General features: G+C 38.7%; 1 pseudogene; it reads left to right on the top strand.

The window, feature by feature from the left end:
• Nucleotides 1–1,129: 1,129 nt before the first annotated feature.
• Nucleotides 1,130–7,917, top strand: LOC133101641 (small ribosomal subunit protein uS2-like; annotated as a pseudogene).
• The last annotated feature ends 8,635 nt before the right edge of the window (nucleotides 7,918–16,552 follow it).

The following is a 16,552-nucleotide window of genomic DNA, read 5'->3' as shown; positions in this document are numbered from 1 at the left end:
TTTCTAGAGAAGAGAAGAAGGTAGAATTGATTTTCTAAATAATGTGTGTATTCTGGGAATATGCTTTTCTATAGTCTATATTCCCAGAATATAGGAGAATGTTGAGTATATATATATATATTAGACAATCAAATACCATGAACTGTTACAACTTTTATATATTTTACTACAGGTCCCTCTTCTCCATGACATTTAAAAATATATTAAACTCTATGTTTTTGCATAATTTTCCTGGATATTAAGACTTTCATATACGTCTCATAACTTTTATGTGTATTAGATAAATTAATTTAGGTTGATGTTTTTGTCAGTGATGTTATCCTCTCCACTTATCTGATTTTAAAAGAGATTTGTGACTTCAACTGTGGCAGTGTTCTTTTGTACATTGTACTTTTGAAATGTGTCCTCTAATGAATCATTTAAATGAGAAGTTTCTAGAGTATGGCTTATTTCCTAATTGACAAGTTTGTTCTATACAACTCTTGAATGGCACAGTTAATAAAGAGTGTAGAGACATAGACAAATGCACTAGTACTTTGTAAAGCTCTAATGATATAATATGACTCCCCTAGTTATCTCTTCCTTTAAAAATTATAAATAGGCAATAACAGAGAAGCTGTCATGTATTTGGAAATTTCTTCTTTCTTTCTTCTTCTGCAAGGTGGTGGGTGAAAAGAATTTGACATTAAGGCAGCTAGGGAACAGATAAACTTTACCATTGTGGGTTCCAAAGTCTGAAATAAGCATTGTGGATACTTTTTTTTTTTTTAGTGGACGTTCAACTTGCTTGGACAAGTAGCAGATTTTTCATGTCTCCCTCCAGCGTCATCAGACCACTTATCAAGTTTGGATAAAAGACATTTGTTAACAATGTACTTTATTGTCTATGTTCCCCCTCAGCTAGAAACTATTTGCAATGACCCCATCTTCAGAGGTTATGGGGATCTTGACCAGTTTTCAACCTAGTCTGAAGAGGCCTTGAGGGAAGAGATGGCTTTCAGAATTGAGATCCAAGCTTAGAATGGCTAGTAAGCCCTAGACATTGTCATCTTAGCCACATACACTGGCCACCCTCACCCACCTTCCTTTAAAAAAAATTTTTTTCCATTCAAATCTGTCATTCCATACTATGGAGGCTCCCATGGCAAATCCCCGTTACCAGCTTTCTTATTCTGAAGACTATACCCAAGGTGAGACAGTAGATAAAAATAAGATGAGCTGATTATTGTCATAATCATTGATTTTTAAATATATGTTTTATTTTTCATTTATAAAGAACGCATGCTTAAATTGGATTGATTATTGCTTAAAATATGCAGTGTGGTATTGTGTGTGTGTTATTTGACTGAGGGTACATCCCAGGTGCTGGAAACATTCTATTCAAGAATTTCAGTCCAGGGCCAACCAGCTAGCTTTCAAACTAGAAGTTACATGCTCTAGAGGTTACTAATGCAAGCACTTCTATTATTCATATCTATGCTATCAAAATCTAGCTTATTTCAGCATAGATTTTGGAAATAAGTTAGAAATAAGAATGTTTGATATTATTCATAAACAGCATACTATATGGCAAATAATTTTTCAGAGGTGAAAATGGTGGCTTATTGACCAGCATCATTAATGTAAGAAGACCATCTCATCGGCGAAAATTAAAGCTCTTCAGGATATCTGGACTGGCTAAAATTGTTCTAGAAGCAGTCATGAACAGGGTATAATAATTCAAGGAGACCTGAAGCTTTTAGCAGTAGAAATAATGCTTTTAAGACCTGAGCCCTAAACAGACTGGTTCCAGCCATTGGTGTGAGAGGATTTCTAGTAATGTGTTTGTTTTGAGAAAATATTTCATGTAAGATGCTAATGGAACACTTGACTGTATCAAGAGCTGGGACTTTATCAAGCTATAAAGAATATTTTGTGTGACCTGATTCATGTCTATTTGTCAATATATTGGTCTATATGTGTTGCAGAACTGGGTCTGTGATTTGCTTTCAAAAATGATCTGGTGGCCACATAATATACCATAAAGAACCTAAGACTTTTGCATATTGAATTGGCTTGAGGTCTGTTCATAATTGTTTATGGAACACTTACCAAGTGATAAGTACTTTGCAAATATTATTTAACCTTTATCTATATCTATTGTAATCTATACAATAATCCTCACAATACTCCTAGCACAACTGTATTGATTGTTTGGTTTTGGTAAACCATCTATGCATAGGGTGATGCTAATCATTGTCATTATCTAGAGGAAGAGAAACAAGATGATCAAATCCACCTATAAGGTGGGCACAATTACTTGTTTTACAGATGAGAAAACTGTAGCCACAGGGTAGTTAAGTGACTACTCAAGGTCACACAGATGGAAAGTGCCCAATCTTGGATTTAACCTGTACCTGAATGACTCTAAAAGCCCATCCTTCTAACCATGATATTTTACTGCATCCCTTAATGATTTTTTCTTATTAATAGAAGAATTTATGGGTTAAGAAGTGAGTTAAATATTTCTGATAGTACAGTATTTACACTGCAGAGTTTTCTCATGGGGTCTAATGATAGAAAATAATTTATCAAGTCTAGGGCATGCTGGGTAGCTATCAGGACTATAAGATAATTAGACACTTTTCAAAGCAGGATTCTCAGCGTGGAAAATGTCCTTAAGGATTTTGATTCAAATGACTGATTTCATGACAATGAACAGCTCCAAACGCAAAGAAATGTTCTTTTATGTAGAGCAAAGGAAATAGGCTAGCACTGAGTCTTTTCAGGGCAAACTTTGGAAGTTTAAGATTATCTGTGCTGATTTTTCCCCTAATCCACCTTATTGGGTTTCTGGTTACCCGACCTTAATATAGCTTGTACAATATCATCTCTGTAACCCTTGTGTTTGTCGGCTTATCTTGATCAACTATCAGTGCAAAGTGAGAAGCTGCCTTTCATCTGGTTTCCAATGGTGCTAACTAGGAAAAGAGAAACCAAAAAGTTTGCACTGAGCAGAAATAAAGTAGTAAAGGTATTAAAGCACTGAGAGTGAACCTAAAGAAGGTATTTGAAGAAGGAAGGCTTCCTAGGGAGAAGGTTCACTAAAGAATATCAACACCATAGGATGTTGTGAACAAAGAGGGTTGGCTAAAATCTTGATTATTTGCAGTGGTACAAAGTTTTCCTATTTGAACTTCAATAAAGAGTTTTTGTCAATCCATCCTTACGCTGAAGCTGTTCTCCTAAATCTAATGCATCAAAGATCTGGCATTGTTAAGGAAGATAGTCCTTGAACTCTCAGCAATATAAGCAGAACTGGCAAGAAAAAAAGAAAGTATGATGCTATATAAACCTTTCTCTCTGAAAAGAAAATAGAACAGGTTTGACTTTTGGAGACCAGCTAAATCAGGCAGAAGAGCAGAGAGAGGCTTTGTAGTCAAGGAGCGAGGGAAAAGTGAACAAGGAAGTTGTAAAATGCAAAATGATTAATTGTACAACTGTGTATTAAATAAAAGGAGGAGGTATATTTTGTGTATCTAACATGCTTCCTTTTACACTGTGTGGTAGTGAAAAGAACATTGGCTTTGCAGTCAACAGACCTGGGATTAAATCCTGGCTTCAGCACTTTCTGCCTGGGAAATTTAGGGCAGCTTCTTAAACCTCTCTGAGCCTCAGTCTCCCCATAGGTTAAAGGGAGCTCCCAGTACCCATCTCCCAGAAGTGTTGGAGCCTATATCTGTCACTAACCTTCTGTTTGACTTTGGGCAACTCAACCTCTCTGAGCCTCAGAAGCTCCATCTATAAAATAGGAATAGTCATGCTTTCTGGCTCCAATCTAGGACATTTTTCCCGCACATGTGGACAAAACATACAGGACTGATGCTCTTGATGGCTTTTGCTCTGTCAAATCAGAATAAAAATGACTACCTAGTAGTTGCCTTCTAAAGATTAGACAGTAATACATTTCAAGTCCCTAGTTCATAGTAGCCAGGCAATAAGTGGTACACAATTGACATGCAGTAAATGTTCAGAGTACATTGTTAAATTCTCATAAGATCTATTGGTGGCATTGGCTTACTCAATACTCATTTTCATAGAGAAAAATATATGCCATAGCAGACAACATATGAGACAAAAATTTCCCTTATTTAAATCGTGTTCTCCATTTTTCAAAGCATAATCATATTCTCATGGAGAAGGATACACACATCATACTCCCTATTTTCCAGAAAAGAAGGCTGAGATCCAGAGAAATTTAGTGATATTCACCAGAAATGGTGTGATTTATCAGGATCAGGGCTGGAATCTGGACTCCTGAATTCTGTCCCCATGATCCTTCCATCACCCAACAGTCTCACTGTCCTATGGTTCTGGTATACCTTTCCAGAAATCCTCTGTTAGGGTAAATTTTTTTTTTTTTAAATAAAGTAATACTAGCTTTTTAAAATTTATTTATTTTTAATTAATTTATTTATTTTTTAATTTATTTATTTATTTATTTATGACTGTGTTGGGTCTTTGTTTCTGTGCGAGGGCTTTCTCTAGTTGCGGCAAGTGGGGGCCACTCTTCATCGTGGTGCGCGGGCCTGTCACTATCGCGGCCTCTTGTTGCGGAGCACAGGCTCCAGACGCGCAAGCTCAGTAATTGTGGCTCACGGGCCTAGTTGCTCCGCGGCATGTGGGATCTTCCCAGACCAGGGCTCGAACCCGTGTCCCCTGCATTGGCAGGCAGATTCTCAACCACTGCGCCGCCAGGGAAGCCCTAGGGTAAATTGTAAGAGCAAGAAATCAGCAATCAAGATAGGCTTTCCTCTTGCGAGTTCATGATGTGTTGATATCCTTGGCTTATTGTTTCAGTTTTTTAAGTGTAAAAAAGGTAATGAATTCTCTGTAACATTTAGAGAGGAACAGAGAACTCACTTTTGCTAAATTGAGTGGACTTGTGCCACTATCAGCTTTGAGCCTTGAACTGATTTCAGACCCTTGGAAGTTGAAAAATAGCAAAATGTTTTGCTTTTTTTCAGGAAAAAAACAAGATTAAAGTTTTTAAGATCAGAAATCAAATTAATCAACTCTAAATAGCAAAGGAAAAATTACATTTTTGATCAATAAAGCAAATTGGAATACCAACAAAATTATTAAATTTTCTTTGAAACGGAAGTCTTCTTATCATACATGGTAAATGACTACATATTGTTTAAAAGCATTGGGTTTATAAGAATCAAGCCCAAACTAACTTCGATTTCTTAAAATAGTTTATTTTCCTCAGTTAACTGCTTTAACATTTGATAAAATTTTTTTCTTTGCAATATTAAAATACTTTTAGAAAGTAACAGAAGTATAAGACGTGTAAATGTAATATAATATATATTTTGGTTCAGCCCAACAGACAATAATTTAGTTCAACCTACAGTACTCATAGGGAACCTATTCTCTAGGGCATGATGCTGGCCCTAAGATAACGGAGGTCTCTGTCTTCGAGGAATTCAGCATCTGAGCTTTATGGTAATAAAAACTTATAGTTGCCAACTTTTGATTGATCTCTTGTTATGTATTAGCCACTTTGCCAATAGTTTTGCATATGTTTTCTTATTTAATCCTCCCACCTCAATCTTTTAGAGAGTTTTATTTGCCCCATTTTATAGATGAGGGGACAGTGTTTTTTTTGTTTTTGTTTTGTTTTAGATTTAGGAATTTATCCTAGGACACAGAGTTCATAAATGGTTTAATCTATTGAATTAATATGCTAACACAAATATACAGACACAAACCAACAAACTTACATAAGTAAACACAAGTACTTGCAACTTCTATTTTTTTAAAAAAACTATGAATATATTTTTCCCTTTTTAAATGAGACAAAGGTGTTTGTTGTTGTTGTTTCTCCTGTCAGCTTATGCTTAAATAATGATTGTACAGTCATAGCATCATCCTTGTGTAGAAAGGACAATGCATTTATAATCACACGGAGGAGTGCATAAGTCTCTCATGGCTATCAAGTCTCAAATGCTCTGACCCTGACACTGCATTTTGTTCATTTTTTTAAAAACATCAATTAAAACCAAAAGGTTATTTAAACATAGGTTGATTTCATAATAGAACTTCTAATCTTAAACAATATTTGTGTTTTTCCTGGGGAATTGTGGTAAAAACATGCTTTGAATATACTCAGAACTCTTTTATAAAAGGATCCCAAACACACAAGGCCAGAGGACCTTAAACGTGAGTGCTCAGGGGCACAAGTGTAGGAGGGAAATTTAGGGAAACATGAGGCTTTACAAAGGATAGACTTCCTAAAATTTTATTTAAAGTTTTTGGGTAGAAAATTCTTCACAGAATATTTAGAAAAATATTGAAAGATATCTAATTCTGTTTATACATTCAAATAGTAGATTGAGTGACTATGTTAGGTTACTAGGCTGCTACAATGAACTACCACAGACTGGGTAGCTTACACAACAGAAATGTATTTTGTCACAGTGCTGGAGGCTAAAAGTCCACGATCACAGCTGTCAGTGGCATTGGTTTCTTCTGAAGCCTCTCTTTAACTTGCAGATTGTAACGCTCTTGCTGTGTCCTCACATGGTTGTCCCTCTGTGCATTTGTGCCTGGGTATCTCTGTGTGTTCAAATCTCTTTTTGTTATAAGGACAGCAGTCAGATTAGATTAGGGTCCACCCTATTGGCCTCATTTTAAGTTAATCACCTCTTTACAGGTCCTCTTTCCAAATACAGTTACATTCTAGGTATTGGGGGTTAGGGCTTCAACATATAAATTTTGAGGGGACACAATTCAGCTCATAACAGTGACCTTTAGCTGCAAAGAGCTGAGAGTTCTTCCAGATCTAGAATGTCATGCATTTTCTTCAAAATTTTCACTGCATATAAACTGACCACAATTTAATTTGCTAATATAATGCTTTTATTTATTTATTTATTAAAAGTGACATTCCTGCTTTTCTGCGTTACCCAGAGAGGGGTCCATAAGGCATTGTTCTGGGTTCCCCTCAGAGGTTATAGGGAAACGTTCACAAAGTCCGGAGCCCTTGATGTCCTGCAAATGAAGGAGGAGAATTTCCTCCAGTTCCTTGGATCAGGAACCCACTTAGGTGGCACCAACCTTGACTACCAATTGGAACAGTACATCTACAGAAGGAAAAGTGATGACATCACCTCATACGCTTAAAGAGAACCTGGGAGAAGCCTCCCCTGGCGGCTCGCGCCGTTGTTGCCATTGGAAACGGGGCTGATGTCAGTGTCATATCCTCTAGGAATATTGGCCAGCGAGCTGTGCTGATGTTTGCTGCTGCCAGGAGCCACTCCTATTGCCAGACACTTCTCTTCTGGAAACTTCCCTAACCAGGTCCAGGCCGCCTTCCCAGAGCCACGACTTTCAGTGATTACTGATCCAGGCTGATCTTGGAGGCGTTTTATGTTAACCCGCCTGCCATCACTGTGTCACAGTCTCTCCTCTGCGCTGTGTGGACATCGCCATCCCCAGCAACAACAAGGGAGCTCCCAAGGTGGGTCCGCGGTGGTGGATGCGGGGTGGGGTAGGGTGGGGGCCGCAGGAAGTTCTGCGCATGCGTGACACCAGCTCCCGTGAGCACCCGCGGGAGGTCAGCGTGATCTTTACTCAGCAGAGATTCCGAGAGGGCCGCTCCTGGAAAGGCTGTGACCCAGGAGGAAGTTCAGGGTGAATGGACTGCTCCAGCTCCCGAATTTACTGCTACTGGACCTGAGGTTGCAGATGGGTCTGCAGGCGCCCTTTGTGCCCAACCAGCGGTTCCCTACTGAAGACTGCAGCGCTCAGCCCACCACTGCGGACTAGACTGCAGCTGCCACTGCTCAGGCCACTGAACAGGTAGGAATGACCACTGAGTGGTCTCAGCTTGTTCTTCCACAGACTCTTAAACAGAAAATGGAAATAGATTAGTGGAGAATAAAGTTTCTTAAAAAAAAAAAAATGACCTTGCTGAATTAGCTTTAGTAGGACACTATATATACGTGTGTGTGTGTGTGTGTTATATATATATACATACACATACCTATATATGATGTATCCCCACATATATATGAATGTGTTTAGGTAGTAGAGAAATAGACAGCTGTGTTTACATCTACCTTTTAACGCATACATTTACAACCAAAAGTATATACCTATTTATTGACCAGTTACATATGACCAAATGAATAACCACAATCATATATTTTCACCATGCTAAAAGCATTCTGTTTAAAAATGCATTTGAAAAGTTTCTCTTTTAGATTAACCTATAGTTTCATGCTACATTCAGCCTGGTTTTTGGATATGTTTGTATAGACTAAAATAAATTATGTGGGGTTGTACTATGAGTTAAGTCATCCCAAGTATGTTCAGTAAGAACCCCATGGTTGTGGACTGTATTTTCCAAAAATGGCTGCAAGAACATTTCCAGTCCCATAGACCGTGGCAATTTCCTAGTCCAGAGGTGGAGTCTATGTCTCTCCCCACTGCAACCCTCCTCTTTAAAACTTGGTGGGTCTTTATGACTGTCTCAATAAATAGAATGCAGCAGAAAAGATACTATGGGACTTCTGAAAACAGGTCATAAAAAGTAACATGGCAGTTTTTTTTTATTAGCTTAGTTAACTATTTTTAGGCATGTTTTTAAAATATATGTTTGATTTTTTTAATGATTCATATAGTTCAAAAAGTACTTAATTTCTTGAAAATGATTCATATAATCAGTATTGATGCTGTCATGTAATATATTTGTTTGCCATTCCATAAAGGATAGTTCTCTGTTTTTATTGTGGAGATAATATCTTATAAATCTTGAATTATTCTGTCTACTGCCTTAAACTATGACATAGTGAAAAGTTAATTAATAGTCTCAGGTTGGCTGTTATTAACCATCAATATTTTACTTCTCCAGACCAGTTACCTCATTTATTAAAAAATAGGAGATTATACCACACCAGTATTTTCCAGATTGTATGACCACGAAATTACCTAAGGCTTTTGTTATAATAACGTTCCAAGTCTCTCCTTGTGGAGATTCAGTAGGTCTGCTCAGGATCCTTTTCTTAACAAGACCCTGACATGACTCTTATGGTTAAGCAAGTTTTGGAGTAATTTCTAGTTGTCCAATTCTTTAATATAGGAAGATAAACTAAGTAGAATTACATTTAATTCATAATCATCATAAATAATGAGAGCAGGATGTTAATAATTCAAAGGAGTGTATAATCCCCAGATTTTGTACTTTTGAATTCCAAGTGAGTTTTGCATTATTTTTTCTATTGTTATATAGTCCTAATTATTCTTTCTCATTGAGATATAAAAATTAGTATTAATTGCAAGAGCCTTATCAACCATATACACTTCCATCAAAAAATTTTACGTCACAATAAGATCCGTATTTTAGGAAAATAATACGGCAGCAGGATTTAGGAGAAATTGAAGGAAAGAGAAAAAATATATATGTTTTCTGCTCCAAGTAGTTTTTCCTTTCTGAAATGGTCACCTATGTTGCCAAAATATGCTTTCTTTTTTTTAATACGACTTGAAGATTTTATATTTAATTAGTATGCGTCTTCACTTCTAAGACTTTCTTGGGGCCACATTTTAGCACTCTAAAATTGGGCTGTGCACATTGGGATGCCACAGAAGGGCAGTTAGTTATTAGATATAAGATAGGTGGTTGAAGAGCTAATGACTGTACAATCCACCTGTAGACTCAGGTTAACTTATACTCTGAAGCCAGATCATACTCTGGACGAGAGGGATATCTATCTCCCCTGCTGAGGTAGCTTTTGGCAGAATATATTCCCACTCTAAGACATGGGCAGCGGCAGGATAGGGTAAGTTAGAAGGGGTGGGACTAAGAACCCACAGACAGAAAGGATCAGGTGGGCATGATGTTACGTCCATGGAAATTAGATAAAGCAGGGATCTGCATGCAAGTTCTGCCAGTTAAACAGGCAGTGGGTTGGTAGCAGTCATGGGGGTTGAGGGAGTCGGGGAGGAGAAGAGAATCTGTAGCTTGTGCCAGTTTCCCTGGTGTGAATACTCCTACCATGATCACTTTCAGTCTACCAAAGTGAGATAAATGGGCTTGCAAAAATTTTTGAAATTTTAACAATTCATTCTTATGAGCTAGTTTGGGCCAGCTCCAGCACACTACCAGTACTGCCACAGAGGTTTATAACTCAGGCAGGTATAATGGACCGGGGGTCAGTGACTAGGCAAAGAGATTGGGTGAGAAGTTGCCTGAATCCAGGCAGATCATCTGAGTGATATGTACCAGTATCATCAGCAAGAAAAAGCTAGCTATGTCATTGAAAATCGTCTGAACCATGGTCTGCTTAGATTCATTTTTTTTTAATTTTCTGTGGGCGTAGGTTAGAGGCAGGTGGAAGCAAGTTGGAGTATCTGCCAGAGTAGGGAGCAAAAGCCTAAGAGGCACCATATGGCAGTCCCTACCTTCTTTCTCCCGGGTAGATATGCTGGGTTTCTGGGTTATTAGTGTTACCGAGTCCAAAGTCCAAGCTTGTACTGCTCGCCTCACGACAGGCCAGTAAATCGAGAGACGAATTGTTGGGGCAAAGAATAGCAACTTTATTCAGAAAGCTAGCAGATGGAGAAGATGGTGGACTCGTGTCCCAAAGAACCATCTTGCCTGCGTTAGAATTTAGGCTTCTTGGGGGCTTCCTTGGTGGCGCAGTGGTTAAGGATCCGCCTGCCAATGCAGGGGACATGGGTTTGAGCCCTGGTCTGGGAGGATCCCACATGCCACGGAGCAACTGGGCCCGTGAGCCACAACTACCGAGCCTGCGCGTTTGGAGCCTGTGCTCCGCAACAAGAGAGGCCGCGACAGTGAGAGAGGCCCGCGCACCGCGATGAAGAGTGGCCCCCGCTCGCCGCAACTAGAGAAAGCCCTCGCACAGAAACGAAGACCCAACACAGCCAAAAATAAATAAATAAATAAGAATTTAGGCTTCTTTTATACTAAAAGGGGAGGGAGTAAAGTCACACATTTCCTGGTTCTGGTCAGTCTCCGGAGGGGATGTGCTAATTTCTTCCTTCCTGCAGTCATTCACAGTTGGGCCTGGTCAGGATGTTTCCTGTGAGCTAAACAAAAGTATTTTAGCTTAATGCTCATTACCTGGGAGGCAGGTTTCCCAGAGATGCACCATTTATGTATAATTTATGTTATAGGCAACATCCCTTTAGTGATTAACTTGTAATAGAATACAAAGGTTCTTGCCTATTACCTTAGTAATGCCTTGGCTCCTGCCTTTGATTAGATGCTTCATTCTCAAGCCTACAGCATGAGAGGTATGAAATAGGTAAGACAGTCACTGAAGGAAAGGATTTCTCTGTCTGGTAGTGAGTTGCTTGTTTCTAATCAGCTTCAGGAATGAAATAAACGGGATAATTTGTACAAAAATCTTCCAGCTTCTCTCTCTTTCCTTTATAAATGTTCTGCCTTGTTTGAAGCAATCTATCTTCCAAGTGATGCCATTCTCAAATTTGGTATTTCAAGAATATTCTTTAGCTCACATGCTAGGATGAGAGTTTTCAGTGTTTAAATCTGTGAATTTATATCATTTTATTTCCAGAAGAAAATTTTTATTTCCAGAAGAAATTTACAACCTAAATAATGGTAAAAGAAATTCCAAGCGATATGATGACAGTAGTTTTCATAACTTACTAAATTCTTTAAAAATAGCCATCCTTAATGTGTCAATTTTTTTTAAATGAATCTGACTTTTGGGTACAGTTTTAGTCACAGTACTCTCATTGATAATTTCTGCCATTTAGTTATAAGGTAAGAGAAGCCCAGAGAAGCCTTCTAAAATGTCAATAAAACAATTAAATATGGCATTTAAAGGATCCATATTTGATTAGAGAATGAAACTCTAATATTTCTTCATTAGAATATTCCCTTTTTTTCCAAATGATATTTGTTAGTTGTAACGAAATATCATTATGAAAATAATTCTGGAAATAGTGTTTTCTGAAGTACACATCAGCCTTATATCATAAAAATTGTTGACACCATTTAAAAATATGGTGTATATAAATTTAATTATGTAAAATCATCGGAAGTCATGGAATTGGAAATAGTTTGTCATTGGGTTCTATACCTGCTGTGAAGGGGAAAAAGAGATAAATAAACATAAATTTAAAAGGCACCCTGCTCAAGCCTACTGCCCATTTCATTTCTCATTCCATGACTCTTAACCCTGGGCTACTCCTGCTTTTCCATGCTACCAAGCCTGCCTCGACCTGACTGTAGAGTTCAGGTCCAAGCCTGTCTCTGATAAAGTGCCTGAGCCTCTTCTCCAAAGCTCCCTGCAAGGCCCTAGTGCTTCAAACTTTTTCTCTCTTACAAAGTCCATAGGATCTCCCAAATATGAACTTATAACTCTAGGCCCAGGCTGATAACACTTCTGTCCTGCTCATTATAAATCCATATCACATGGTTGTGTGTTGGGGCCTCATTGTCCCTCCCACCCCCCTTTTTTTTTCCTGAGAAGGAACTGGGAAAGTAGGTTTGGTATCCTATTTTCTTGGCTTTTGTGAGAAGCCATCCCTGGAGTACAAATTAGAATCATGCTTCCCTAAGCCATTTCTTGACCTCCCTATTTAGAATTAACCCCCTCAAAACTTTAATCATACTCGCAGCACTCTATCTCCTTTTCAGCTTTATTTTCCTCCCTAATATTCATCACTGACTAGAATGCAAAATATTCTACTTCTATATTTGTCTATAGTTTGTATTTTTTCCACTAGAATGTAAATTGCAGGAGATCAGGGCTTTTGTCTGTCTCGTTCATTGCTGTCTCCCTGACACCTTGAGACATGGTACACCATAGGTACTAAACAGTTATTGAATACCTGAATACGTAAAAGATCGAATGAACAAATTCTGGAGGACAGGGTTCAGACCTGGTAATAGGGTTCAAATCTGTGGCTTTCTAGCGGCTGGCTTCATGAGAAATAAGATGAAGGTCATTTCCATGCATGGCTGTTATTTATGTTCCATTCATTTATCCATTCATTTAACGACAAATGTTTGTTGAGAACTTTTTGTATATAAGGCACTTTTCTATATGTTGGAAGTGGGTGCAGAGTTCCAGGTTAGCAGGTTTATTAGGGTCAGTAGGGTTTAGAAATGATATTACTATACACTGTTATGAATGCTTACTTACATGCTGGCTGAATATGTGAATGAATGCTAGAGAAAGTGTCCTGTTAGAGGTAGGTGCAGAGTGGGAGCGCAGAGAAAGATGTGAGTGCCTTGAAGGAGGTTATGGACAGGTGTTGCTGGGTATAGATTTACAGAGGAGAAAGCATTTATTTTACAGACTGCGGAGTTCTTGGTAGACTTCACTCTGGGTTGAAAGAACTGAATGCCCAAAACATAGATGAGGAAGCTTGTCATTTGGGGGGAATTGCTGAGTTATTTGTGACCAGGGATAAGACTGGGAATGTAGGTTGGGGCAGGATTAGAAAGTATGTTAAGAATTTTAAGTTTATATCCTGTAGGTTATGGGAAACCACTTAAGGTTATTAAGTGGGGAGTGACATATATGTTATATGTTGCAGAAACGTGAACATTTTTTGGTGCAAAATATTTGGAATTGGAGGAGGAAAGAAATTCCATATAGGAATGCCTGCTAGGGAGCCATGACTTTGGTCCAAGTGGAGATGATGAGGACTAGGGTAGTAGCTATGGGAGCAGAGTGGAGATGATAGAGTACATAGATATTTTGGAGGTGGAATCCATAGGATTTGATGAGAAGAATAAAGTAAAGGGAGGAATGAGGAATGTTGATGGAGTTTCTGATTCGGGAATTGATATATTATTTTATCCTTAACTTATATGAGTAATACATGGGGTAGAGGGAATAGGTTGGTGGAAAGATGGAGAGGGAGACACCAATTTGCTGTTAGACATGCCACATTTGAGTTGCAGATGCTCTTAAGAAGGTGAGCCCTGAGCTCAGTGTAAAATGGGGCTGTAGATGACGATCTGGGTATCATTGCTGAGGCTATGAGCTCCATCAGACAGAGGAGACAGAGCCAGAATAAAAGCAATCCTAGGATGGGATGCTGAGGTATGTGAATATTTAAGAGAAACTGGTAAAGATGGACAGTGAATACTCAGTTTCACCAGAACCAAAGGAGATATAAGGGAGGAGGAATCTTTGCAGAAGGAAGAAATGGTTAAATAAAAAATGCTGCAGAAGGTAAGAATGAGGTTCAGCAGTTAGGGGTCTTGGGTGACCTTAACAAGAGCCATTTCAGTTGGGTGCTGAAGGTGACAGCTGGATTGTGGGGTTTAGAAGGTAGGAAAGCAGGACAAATGCTCTACATTTTGTATGAATGCATGGCAGCACCCCCTTTATGCCCTTGGCCTTACCCCATGCAACCCTTCTCACAGAAACACATCCTCAATCATGCAGGGCTTACAACGAGTTGAATTAATTTAGCACCTTGTGTTCCCATGAGAACTCTATAATAGTATTCACCCGTTTACACGGGTGACTGTAAACCCTTTTATGTGACTGCCCGCCCTTTCCTCTTCCTTTAGCATCCTCACAGATGTTTTTTTTATATAACTGAGGAACACTACTTACTGACCAAAATGTATTTGAGGAGGTAAGTGAGGTCCAGGAAGTCTTCATTTTTAGAAAGATCAAGGGTGGATGCTGTAATTACCAGTAGCAGTCACATATCCTGAGATGTCCTTGATTTAAGTTCTGTGCTGGTGACAGTATCCTCTGTCACCTATATAATAAAAAAAAAATTGCTGAGATCATTCTCTAAGCAGAACTTTCCAAATAAGGGCAAAAATCACACACATACTTATGTATCTATGTATGTAAATGTATAGGAAAACCTGAAGGGTACACACCCAGCAGCAGTAAGTAACTTTGGGGAGAGGAGTGAGATTAGGGGAGGGATAAAGGTAGAGCCTCACTTTTTAGTTTATAGTCTTCTGCACTGTTTAAATTTTTCAATGAGCATATACACATGCATTACTTGTGCAGTTTTTTAAAAGTGGTATCTCCTTATGTGGGAGACTGTCCTTTCCACAACTACCCCAGCACAAAATACTACATGGAGTTTTAAAGCACTGAGGGTTTTAGTATGAGTTCTTCTTGTTGGCAAATTAGTCATGAACCCATTGGCAAAGGAAGAAATGTGAGAGAGAGGCGAACCAAGAAAAGAAGAAAAATGTGTATAAATATCACAAGCAAACTTTGGTGCTCTTTTCAGCAGCCAGATGATATTGTACACTGTTCCAGAGTATGGTCCACTTGCATTTGAATTACAAAGGGCCGCTCAGTAGAAATACAGATTCCCACATGATATTTGGTAGGTCCCACATGATCTACCAGCCTGGATGCTCTGAGGATGAGACCTAGGAGCTTGCATTTTTCAAGATCACTGCTGGTGATTCCAAGGTATATACAAACATTTGAGGATCACTGGTACATATAAAAGAGTAGTAACTGGGAATCTGAGGGCCTGCGTTTTAGTTCTAACACTTACCATTGGTGTGGGCTTTGCACACATGGCTCCCCTCTCTGAGTCTCACTTTCTCATCTGAACATTGAGCATCCCCTTCCAGTTCCAGGAGTCTATGCTTTGTATGATTGTAAGCATGACACAGCACTGTGAAGAAGAAACTTTCCTCCAAAGAAATCTTCTTGTTATCATGTTTGTGTTTGTGCCTGGTCCTACTAAAGTAGGAAGCAGGCTTTAATGAAATCATGTTTATTGTTTCAGACTTTTGAAACCTGAGGTTATCAAGCCCTTGGGTGCTTATCTCTGACAGGAATTCCTGCTGCTAATGGTCATGGGTGTCCGTTATGGGGCATGTCCTTGACAGTGTGGTAATAGAGCAGTCATTAAAATTTCTCCTATCTCTTCCTTATTTGTAAGTATTTAGGTGTGAAGTGTCTGGAACTGGCTGGGGCAGGAGATGAGGTTGGTGGAGGAGGCATGGGGAATAGAGAGAGTGTTGTAAACATAAAGAAGTTTAATTCCTTAACATGGAGGTCATTGAAATGCTAAGTAGCCTTTAGTGTGGGTGTGATGCTTTCTTTACTCTCACCTCCTTTCTATGTTTAGTGACTGGATAATTAGGTCTCCTGCAAGCTGCTTTGCTCCTGTTCTGGCACTTTGGACCAGATTCCCTGTTTGCTGGCCACACAGTGATAGAGGGTTAACTTGGTGAAATGGCCTTGGAGTTATACCCTAATATAAGAAAGTGGGAGCAAGCGGTTGGAGAGTATTAGGATAGAGAGTATCTCTTCTGCTGACCTTTGCTTGGCTTCTAACCTAAAAAAGAAAAAAGGAAGAGGGAGGATTTCTTCCTTCTTTGGAATTTCACTGTACAGAATTTGTGAGAATTTCTTACATTTGTTTAAAATTACAATTGTTAAGGACATAAAAATGTGGTTTCACTGTTATGTGTGGTACTCTACTGAACTCGGTATAGGCTGATATATCATAACCACAAGGAAAATAACCACATTCACATGCACACACATACAAACAGTACCCT

The sequence above is a fragment of the Eubalaena glacialis genome, chromosome 11, assembly GCF_028564815.1.
Source record: "Eubalaena glacialis isolate mEubGla1 chromosome 11, mEubGla1.1.hap2.+ XY, whole genome shotgun sequence".
Classification (NCBI taxonomy): Eukaryota; Metazoa; Chordata; class Mammalia; order Artiodactyla; family Balaenidae; genus Eubalaena; species Eubalaena glacialis.
The sequence above is the reverse complement of the archived record's forward strand: the minus strand, read 5'-3'. Positions and strand labels throughout refer to the sequence as shown.